Source organism: Topomyia yanbarensis, chromosome 2 (genome assembly GCF_030247195.1).
Source record: "Topomyia yanbarensis strain Yona2022 chromosome 2, ASM3024719v1, whole genome shotgun sequence".
NCBI lineage: Eukaryota > Metazoa > Arthropoda > Insecta > Diptera > Culicidae > Topomyia > Topomyia yanbarensis.
In genome coordinates this window covers 299,061,641-299,072,686 of record NC_080671.1, presented here as the reverse complement: position 1 = coordinate 299,072,686, position 11,046 = coordinate 299,061,641, and the positions used below count along the sequence as shown (strand labels likewise).

General features: G+C 39.6%; 1 long non-coding RNA gene across 1 annotated transcript; it reads right to left on the bottom strand.

Annotated features, from left to right (window-relative positions):
* Positions 1–449: 449 nt before the first annotated feature.
* LOC131683338 (uncharacterized) lies at positions 450–9,413 on the bottom strand. The gene is made up of 4 exons (XR_009304505.1): positions 9,190–9,413; positions 8,805–9,133; positions 8,086–8,385; positions 450–876 (listed from the first exon to the last, which is right to left on the bottom strand). It is a non-coding gene; the product is annotated as an uncharacterized LOC131683338 (long non-coding RNA).
* Between the last annotated feature and the right edge of the window lie 1,633 nt (positions 9,414–11,046).

Sequence of the window (11,046 nt, the reverse complement as noted above, 5' to 3'; positions counted from 1 at the left end):
GCTCCAAAAACACTTGATAAGGTCTTTTGTAATTTTGTCAAATCTCATTATTTTTGGATGAAAATTTCGCACCCTAACGCTTCAATATATTATTATATGCGCCATTAAAATCGTTTGATTCATACAAGAAGTAACCTATCAAATTTGGCTCGCATAATAACAATATACGAATAATAAACTGGCGATTTTTAATCCAATCATATTGAGTTTTGAAAAAGCTACAGATCATATCAAGCATTTCTGTGGCCAATGTGTTATCCGGCGTTAATTTCGCCTCTGAATGAAATAGACAAGTCGCTCCAAAAGTATAAAATGCGGTGTGATATGAAAAACTTGTCAGCTATATCTTACATTAAAGCTAGTATATTTTTATAAATTTGGTATGTTCGACGAATCCATAACTTGTTAAAAACAAAACATTTTTATTGGAAAGAAAACTATTTGGGAGACCATTGGACCAGTTTCGTGAACATGGTTGCAGAGAGTGGCAAATCGCTAACTTTATCATGCGACGATTCAAGAATCGTTGCTGGGCTTGAGAAGCGCTTAAAACTAATTTTGGGGCCATTTGATCACATTCCAGTGAATCCAGGATATGGTCCCAGAGGGTGACTTTTTGTTCGGCTCATTTTATTCTGGCTCATGATGTAACGGAACGTTTTGTTGATCGATTAATCGTTGCATCCAAGTGAAGATAGTTGCATTTCACACTGGTTGTTCAAAGTAGTTCCTGGAACGCCACATGGTCGCAGTAATTAAATCAAGTTTCGCATCAGAGTGCCAGTTGTGCGTCGATTTAAGCTGGTGGCAGTGTATTTGAAGAATTGTTAGATTTATTGTAGGTGGGGTACGTACACTGAATTCGATGTCATCATGCTGAATATAAAGGAAATAATATAAATTATTATTGTTTTACTGTTTACGATCCGTCTGTTCTTTCGAGATCAACGAGATATTCTAAGCTGAACAATGTCTGGTCGCTTCTGTCTTCACAATTAAATATTTAAATATTCTTGTTTTTAATTTTTCGGTATATAAATTATAAAACCCTCAGGTAGGCCTATAAAAATCGATTTATTTTATTTTGTGATGTAATAAACCTACCAAGAGAACATATTCTTTGGAAAACTAATTAGCCCTTATCAGCGCTATCAAACCATCAACCAAGAATTAAATTTGAAAATCTTTTTATCCGCTAAATACATGCATCGAGCCGCAAATCATGAACAGTTTTTGTTAGAAGCTCCTCCTCGTTGATGATGAAAGTAAACTGATTTCATTCGATGGCCAGCCTATTTCGCTTCGAACGCAAACTGAACCAAGTAAAAAACCGGAGTCGTATGCGAGTGCGGCATCATTCGTATGTTAGTGTGTTACACTCATACTGGTAACATACGGTCGTCTGGTGACGGTATAGGAGGTAAGGCTAAGAAAAAGCAAAAATCCCGCTTGGTTCGTGCCGGTCTCCAGTTGCCTGTCCATCGTTTGCTGAGAAAGGGTCACTACGCCGAGCGTGTCGCTACCGGAGCACCCGTCTACCTGACAGCAGTGAATATCTTGCCATCGAAGTGTTGGAGCTGGCAGGAAATGCTGCCCCGGATGACAAAAAGATCAAAAGAAGGCCTACGCAACTGAAAAAACATACTTTCTTTCCGAAACAACGAGAAAACCACCCTTTTCAGGGCGACTATTTTCTTCGCATAAAGAATTAAATTGTTTTCACTAGGAGCCCACGGCGCCATGTAGGAAACGCCATGTAGCGTGTATGTCGCGGAGCTGGCTGGTTCTAGCTTCTGACAAATACTTCATTTTTCATCTCAGTTCAATCGATGCTCTCCAATCAATGAAACCAAGTACACCTCGTTCTACCTGGTGGAAATACAAAGAAATCTTTTTGCTCTGGTTAACCAGTCATTTCAGGTGACATTTGTGTGGGTCCTATCCAGGACAAATAAAAGGCTGACGAATTGGCTAAAAAGGAGCCATAGAAGGAAATGTTCTCGAGAGACCGATTACGTACAATGAATACCTCAATATTCCTCAACAGAAGGCCCTTTCTGTCTGGCAATCGAGATGGACCATGGGCGACAAAGAACGATGGCTACATTCAATAATGCCAAAGGTCTCACTTAAACCTTGGTTTAAGAGTTTTGATTTGTTCAGAGACTTTATTTGTTTCACAGCAAGACGCAAACGCACATCATTCGCGCATAGGGCTTGCCGAGAGCGCCCTATGTCATTGTGGTAAGATATCGACCATATCGTATGGTCACAGAGAACAGACGTCCATCTTCAGCATTCAACTTGTGTAAAATCTCTAACGGTTTCGAAGGTAGTTTGGATATCTAAACCAGGTGCGCTACTGTCGTCATGTTTTTTTGTAGCTGAGTTCGACAGAATTGACAGCGGTTATTCCTCTACCCAGTCAAACTAGTCCGGAACCGATTCGGACTTCCAGAATGAATTCCAGCTCAAATGCGTCAACCGATAGAGTCGGAATCGGTTGTTTTCTTTGAGCTAGATTCCATGCTGAATCCATCCAGGATTTCGAACCGGTTCCGGAATCGATTTGACGGATAGTTGGGATAGGTTGGTGTGGCGGCGCAAGTGTTTTTCGTATATTAATTCAAATGTTCACACACGTTTTTTAAATATTTTTGTTCGATCATGGATGTCTGTTTTCTGTGGTATGGTCATGCTCAGGACCTGACGCTGATCATCGCAAAACCAGAGCACAACTGAATGACATGCTCCAAACCCGGGGAAAATCACCCAATATGTCGATCCCGGAACGCCCTGGCAACTTGTGAAATATTTTTCCAAATATGCCTTTTCTTTTAGTCCATCCAATGTTTAACCCAAATTTCAATATTTAACGTTTCTTTACGACTTAATACACTCAGTAGATATCTACACTAGTTCCCCTCTGACCCATTCTCGTTATGGACTTATATCTGTAGCTTTTGTTGCTGATATATTGGCTGTAACGAGAATTGGGGTTTTCTCGGTACAGATGAATCATCTGTGGCGAGATTCGATGGCGGACTGCAGCAAAAATCTCGCACGGTTTCCCAAATAGTGGACGCAACACACGGATCCTCCCACCAGTAAGGAAAATTCACCATCTGTCAGCGATGGACAACAACAATCGCACGACGAACTGAAGCATCGCATGAAACCACGATTTATCCACCCCTACTAAAGGAAATAATGTTACTATGTTTTAATTGCCGCAAGGTTCTACTGTATCGATTTTGTTGGCTATTTTCGGCAAATTTGAGACTAAGAGAAACGAAAGCAATGAAATTGAAAGACGGATAGGTATTCTAGAGCGAATCAGTTATAAACTTAGAACGGAAAACTAGAACTAGGCAGGCTCATATGGGCATGATCGAAAGGAAATGTGAAGAGAATTTTTTGCCTTCTGCATAGTAGGAGTTGGGCGTTCCACCCAAGTCTACCGCATGGTCTATGGTAGAACATAACTCATCATCATGTTTTACCGCCGACGCCGGCAAAAAATTCTTCACAAATCCTCGCCTAGAACGACCATGCGATCATTCTTCTCCCTTTCTGCTAGCATCAAGCCGTGACGTATGCATTCAATCGACACCAAGCTATCGGTGTCGCACCGATCCTATTGTGATTGAACTACTTATTTATTTTTTCGTTCCGCACACACGGATGGCTGATAGCAATTAATGACACAGCTCAGCTAGCAGAAATCGAATTTTTATCTACTTTTTTACCAACTAGTTTATATGTTACTATGTTTTAATTGCCGCAAGGTTCTACTGTATCGATTTTGTTGGCTATTTTCGGCAAATTTGAGACTAAGAGAAACGAAAGCAATGAAATTGAAAGACGGATAGGTATTCTAGAGCGAATCAGTTATAAACTTAGAACGGAAAACTAGAACTAGGCAGGCTCATATGGGCATGATCGAAAGGAAATGTGAAGAATTTTTTGCCTTCTGCATAGTAGGAGTTGGGCGTTCCACCCAAGTCTACCGCATGGTCTATGGTAGAACATAACTCATCATCATGTTTTACCGCCGACGCCGGCAAAAAATTCTTCACAAATCCTCGCCTAGAACGACCATGCGATCATTCTTCTCCCTTTCTGCTAGCATCAAGCCGTGACGTATGCATTCAATCGACACCAAGCTATCGGTGTCGCACCGATCCTATTGTGATTGAACTACTTATTTATTTTTTCGTTCCGCACACACGGATGGCTGATAGCAATTAATGACACAGCTCAGCTAGCAGAAATCGAATTTTTATCTACTTTTTTACCAACTAGTTTATATGTTACTATGTTTTAATTGCCGCAAGGTTCTACTGTATCGATTTTGTTGGCTATTTTCGGCAAATTTGAGACTAAGAGAAACGAAAGCAATGAAATTGAAAGACGGATAGGTATTCTAGAGCGAATCAGTTATAAACTTAGAACGGAAAACTAGAACTAGGCAGGCTCATATGGGCATGATCGAAAGGAAATGTGAAGAATTTTTTTGCCTTCTGCATAGTAGGAGTTGGGCGTTCCACCCAAGTCTACCGCATGGTCTATGGTAGAACATAACTCATCATCATGTTTTACCGCCGACGCCGGCAAAAAATTCTTCACAAATCCTCGCCTAGAACGACCATGCGATCATTCTTCTCCCTTTCTGCTAGCATCAATAGGATCGGTGCGACACCGATAGCTTGGTGTCGATTGAATGCATACGTCACGGCTTGATGCTAGCAGAAAGGGAGAAGAATGATCGCATGGTCGTTCTAGGCGAGGATTTGTGAAGAATTTTTTGCCGGCGTCGGCGGTAAAACATGATGATGAGTTATGTTCTACCATAGACCATGCGGTAGACTTGGGTGGAACGCCCAACTCCTACTATGCAGAAGGCAAAAAATTCTTCACATTTCCTTTCGATCATGCCCATATGAGCCTGCCTAGTTCTAGTTTTCCGTTCTAAGTTTATAACTGATTCGCTCTAGAATACCTATCCGTCTTTCAATTTCATTGCTTTCGTTTCTCTTAGTCTCAAATTTGCCGAAAATAGCCAACAAAATCGATACAGTAGAACCTTGCGGCAATTAAAACATAGTAACATATAAACTAGTTGGTAAAAAAGTAGATAAAAATTCGATTTCTGCTAGCTGAGCTGTGTCATTAATTGCTATCAGCCATCCGTGTGTGCGGAACGAAAAAATAAATAAGTAGTTCAATCACAATAGGATCGGTGCGACACCGATAGCTTGGTGTCGATTGAATGCATACGTCACGGCTTGATGCTAGCAGAAAGGGAGAAGAATGATCGCATGGTCGTTCTAGGCGAGGATTTGTGAAGAATTTTTTGCCGGCGTCGGCGGTAAAACATGATGATGAGTTATGTTCTACCATAGACCATGCGGTAGACTTGGGTGGAACGCCCAACTCCTACTATGCAGAAGGCAAAAAATTCTTCACATTTCCTTTCGATCATGCCCATATGAGCCTGCCTAGTTCTAGTTTTCCGTTCTAAGTTTATAACTGATTCGCTCTAGAATACCTATCCGTCTTTCAATTTCATTGCTTTCGTTTCTCTTAGTCTCAAATTTGCCGAAAATAGCCAACAAAATCGATACTAAAGGAAATAATATAAATTATTGTTTTTACTGTTAACTATCTGCCTGTCCGTCCGAGGTGGATCAGATTTTCTGAGGCGAACTTTGTTTGGTCGAGCCTTTCTCCGCAATCCAAAATTTGAATATTTATATATCCTTGTTTTTAATTTTTTGGTATATAAGTTCTATAAAATATCACTGTTCATGATGTTAAAAATACGAAATAAATCAGTAGTAAATTTATATACAGTACTGCAACAATCACACGGGGCTGGGAAAGTGAAACAATGGATATGATAATGGGAGCTTCACGACCAGTATGCTTGGTGCGAAAACTAAAATTCTTCGCCCGACAGTCCGGCTTGAACCTTCCGGTCACAAATCTTGATAGCTCCTGGTTTACCTATAGTATTTCAACAGCAACAGTCTTTCTCAAGACTACCTATATTTTTTCGATAATCAGTCTTTAATAGCTACTTTTTTATACTCATTCAGTCTTTTTCAAAACTAAAACATTTATCAAGAATAATTCAGCCCAAAGAATTATTTAATTCTTCCAACATGTCTTGTTCATCACAGAAAGGCCGTGCGTTATATATAAAATTTGTTATTGTTATTGTCAGTTATTGTTATTTACCAGTCTGCAATCAGATTGTCTCAACAACCTATTTCTGCAACCTATGTACATTAACTGTACACCTACCGTCTCATCCTTGCACTTGTCAGTGTGTGCAGTGCTTTATGGTCGAGTTTATGGTCACACCTATGACCGCGCACCCGGCTTCTCATGAACGTTTTGGCGGCTCAAAGGGCTGTCCTTCCATGTTGCTCAGGGATACATTGCTCCTATACACATCCATACATACAGGCATACATTCATACATACGAACTTACATACCTACATATCTACTGTTTGGCACAAGTTTGTTGCACAGAGCGTGCAATGTAGTGTCATTTAGTCTGCTCAATTCTATGGAAAATCATCCTACCATCGCCTTGCAAAATTTCGCATTGAATCCGTTTCTGACTCTTCTTAATCTCCTTTTTGTCTCCTAGGTCCGAAGCGGATCAACCGACTATTAAGGGACCAAGCATAAATTACGTAACGCAAAAAATGGCCCAAAATTGACTCCCCCCTCCCCCCATGTAACAAATTGTCACAAATTTCTCTATACCCCCTCCCCTATTACGTAACAAATTCTTTAAACAATTTTTTTTTCTTCAGTGAAAACATGTTACGTAACGTTCTAGCTTACTCCCCCTCACTCATATGTCACAACATGTAGCAATTTGTCGTACCCCCTCTCCCCTAAAAGCATTACGTAATTTATGAATGGTCCCTAATGGATACGGTAAACATACTAGCAGTATTAGTCCTTACTAGCGAATACTTTTTCCTACAACTGTGCTGTTTCACCTTGATCTTATAACAGAATTCGATTATCCCTGTTCCAATCAATATTCGTATTCATTACGATATGGATCAGGCAAATCCTCATTTTTTTCTATTATCATTATGCTGAGTAGCTATAGGAGTGAAGGCATTTTAGGGTTTCACAAAAAGAATCTCTGCCTATAAAGGGCATGAGAAATATTTATCTATTATTCCCCATAAAGTTTGCTCGAACCGAATGTCCATCTGATTCGACTCGAACAGACCACACCGACCCGAAAGGGCTGCATATCATTTCTAAGAGTCTGTGTGCTTGGTCGAATTAAATAATCATAAAAACAAATCCTGAATAATTAACTAACATTTAACTACTCATCAACATGATAAAGGCAAATATCTCAGAGGGCTATTCCACTGGAGTTGCTCTTCTAGACATCGAAAAAGCCTTCGACAGTGTGTGGCACAAAGGATTCATTGCCAAAATGTGGGATTTCAATTTTCCAATTTACATAATAAAGATAATTAAAATTATTAATCTTAATATGTAGCCTTCGATACTATGCAAAGAGTTGAGGGGTAAATGTTAAAGCGACCGATTTATTAATAGAAGAGAAAGTAAACAATGAGAATCTCATTGTTAGATATATCTTTTAGAAAAAGCCTCGAGATTTTTCGTTGGGACTATGGTCGCATTTGCGATGGCGCCGCTGACATAAGCACAAGTGTACGGGTGATAGACCACTAGTGGCCAATTCTTCCCAAATCTGAGGGATAACCCACTAGCAAATGAGAGGTTGGGACCGTGTATAAAAGGTGGAGTTAGTGTTTTGGGAAAATTGGCGGATCGATATTTGTTGGAGGAATTTGTTTATAGTGCCATGTCTGTTAGTCTGTGGTATTGAGACAAGCTAGTTTTACGAAATATCTTAACTTTCGAACCATCCGTGTTATAGTTAATCTTTTCACATTATAGAATAAATGGATTATATAGAATTACTAGCTTTTGTTGTATTTTTTTTTAACTGGAGAGGCGCATTTAGCAGACCCTTCATGTACCTAAATTGTTTTCGGAAACTAGGTGCTTACCTCGCTCTAAGTAGCGATATTGTCTCCCGCCGACCAGTCATTATTTAATTAAACCCTGAATCACTTGAAGGTCTGGTGTGTCGTCTCTTTTTTTAGTATTTTCAATATAAATCATTCGTAGTTGACTTTGAAAGATCCCTCAAAAAGCAGCAAAGTTCGCCAACATCATTCTTGTCTTCTCGGAGGGTGTGTTTGCACTCGTCCTCAAACGCGTGAAAGTTTTTACGTAGCTACTCGAGGTACTCGTTCAACAAGGGCATTGCCGTACATGAAGAACACGTTGAACACGCATACACATATCTGGAACAGAGTTGGTCGGTGTTAAGTCAGACCGGACTGTTATAGGGCTTAAGCACTATTTACACCTATCCGATCCGTTTCAGTGTCGGTTCAGTACCGTGCACGGACACAAACATTCTATCATACACATCAAATGCATTCATACTAATCCGTGCACCGGACAAGTGTGGCTCGCATTTGAAGTATATGAAAGAATATTGGCGCCCATGCACGGTACTGAATCGGATCGGAAAGGTGTGAATATTGCTTGTCTTAGCCGGAAAGTGATTAGAAATTTCAACCCAAATACAAAAATCGATTCCGAGTCGAAATTGTTTCCTTTTAACCTAAGTTCTAGTAGAAACCAGCCAGAACTTTGAATCAAATTTCGGCTGGGAAATAGAGGACGGTTTGCAACAGTAAATCTTATAATTACTTACTTCCACTTTGATATGGCTTTCGTTTTAATTCTTTTGCTCGCTGTTCAATATTGTACATAATTGCATTTTCACTGACTCATTCATGTTAACCAATCGAATAATAAACTCCGGGTCCTTGGTTCCGACTATAGATGTCAACGCCCCCGTCTCTAGCAGATGGTTCCCGTTTATTTTCATTTTTCCACTCGTAGATCAACTTGATTCGATCGAGCAACTCCAGTACGTCCTCAACTGCTGTTGTCGAATGAATTAATATGGGTTTCATGCGGTAATTCTCCAGCAAACAGTCAATGAGGCCGTATTCCAGCAATGGATAAACGGCCCAAAAACTAGAAAAATGCATTATTAGCTCAATACAAAAGTAAACAAGGCACAAAAAACTTACGAAGTTTTCAGATTCTTCCGGCCGAACATATTTTGTTGGTTCATTATTCAATCGTGCACAGCGTTTAATTATGAAAGTTTTTGTTACTTTTATGCTAGTTTTATCAAAATTTAGAAAAACTAATTTTCGCATCCTACTGTTAGAATAACGAAGGAGAAAATGGACGAAATTGCTCATCACCGCACTGAAAAAAAAATTATACCACAGAGAACAGACGTCCATCTTCAGCATTCAACTTGTGTAAAATCTCTAACGGTTTCGAAGGTAGTTTGGATATCTAAACCAGGTGCGCTACTGTCGTCATGTTTTTTTGTAGCTGAGTTCGACAGAATTGACAGCGGTTATTCCTCTACCCAGTCAAACTAGTCCGGAACCGATTCGGACTTCCAGAATGAATTCCAGCTCAAATGCGTCAACCGATAGAGTCGGAATCGGTTGTTTTCTTTGAGCTAGATTCCATGCTGAATCCATCCAGGATTTCGAACCGGTTCCGGAATCGATTTGACGGATAGTTGGGATAGGTTGGTGTGGCGGCGCAAGTGTTTTTCGTATATTAATTCAAATGTTCACACACGTTTTTTAAATATTTTTGTTCGATCATGGATGTCTGTTTTCTGTGGTTGCGGTTAGCTGTAACTTCAACCTGTACCATAGTGAATAAAGCCAAAAGTTAATGAAAAGAAATATTATGGCACAGAGAACAGACGTCCATCTTCAGCATTCAACTTGTGTAAAATCTCTAAGGGACCATTCATAAATTACGTAACGCAAAAATTGCCCAAAATCGACCCCCCCCCCTCCCCCTATGTAACAAATTGTCACAAATTTTTCCATACCCCCCCCTGCCCTGTTACGTAACAAATTCCAAGAAAAAAAAATTTTTTCTTCGATGAAAACATGTTACGTAACGATCTAGTTAACACCCCCTCCCCCCTATGTCACTATAGGACTAGTATTTCACTTGGAAGAAAATCTGGTAGCCTGCACACAGCAAAAAGAATTGTAATAATTGTCGATGCGATATCCATTGATGCACATCAAATTAAGACGTAATGATAAATAGATTGCAATATTGTACGATTTTAGATGCAATTATACTTGGATCACCTAATATCATATGCAAACAACGCTCATAGAATATTGCATCATTTTCACTAGATATTGCATTCAAGTTGAGATACTATTGTGATGAAAAAGATGTACAAAATGTTTCAGTTAAAAGCGTGTAATATCAATCTGATGGAAGTTTGTTCCGTTGTGACGCGTGATATTGTTTATTTGCAAATGTATGTTATTACACGATTTGGTGTGATATTATACTCAATACAGTGCACATCACTCTTTACACGCAAATATTGTCATATCGCACGCACCAAACTTATATTAAACAGTATAATCACAGAGAACAGACATCCATGATCGAACAAAAATATTTAAAAAACGTGTGTAAACATTTGAATTAATATACTAAAAACACTAGCGCCGCCACACCAACCTATCCCAACTATCCGTCAAATCGATTCCGGAACCGGTTCGAAATCCTGGATGGATTCAGCATGGAATCTAGCTCAAAGAAAACAATCGATTCTGACTCTATCGGTTGACGCATTTGAGCTGGAATTCATGCTGGAAGTCCGAATCGGTTCCGGACTAGTTTGACTGGGTAGAGGAATAACCGCTGTCAATTCTGTCGCACTCAGCCACAAAAAAACATGACGACAGTAGCGCACCTGGTTTAGATATCCAAACTACCTTCGAAACCGTTAGAGATTTTACACAAGTTGAATGCTGAAGATGGATGTCTGTTCTCTGTGGATAAAGGTTTAAGAGCAAACCAACATGATAGATAAAGGTTTA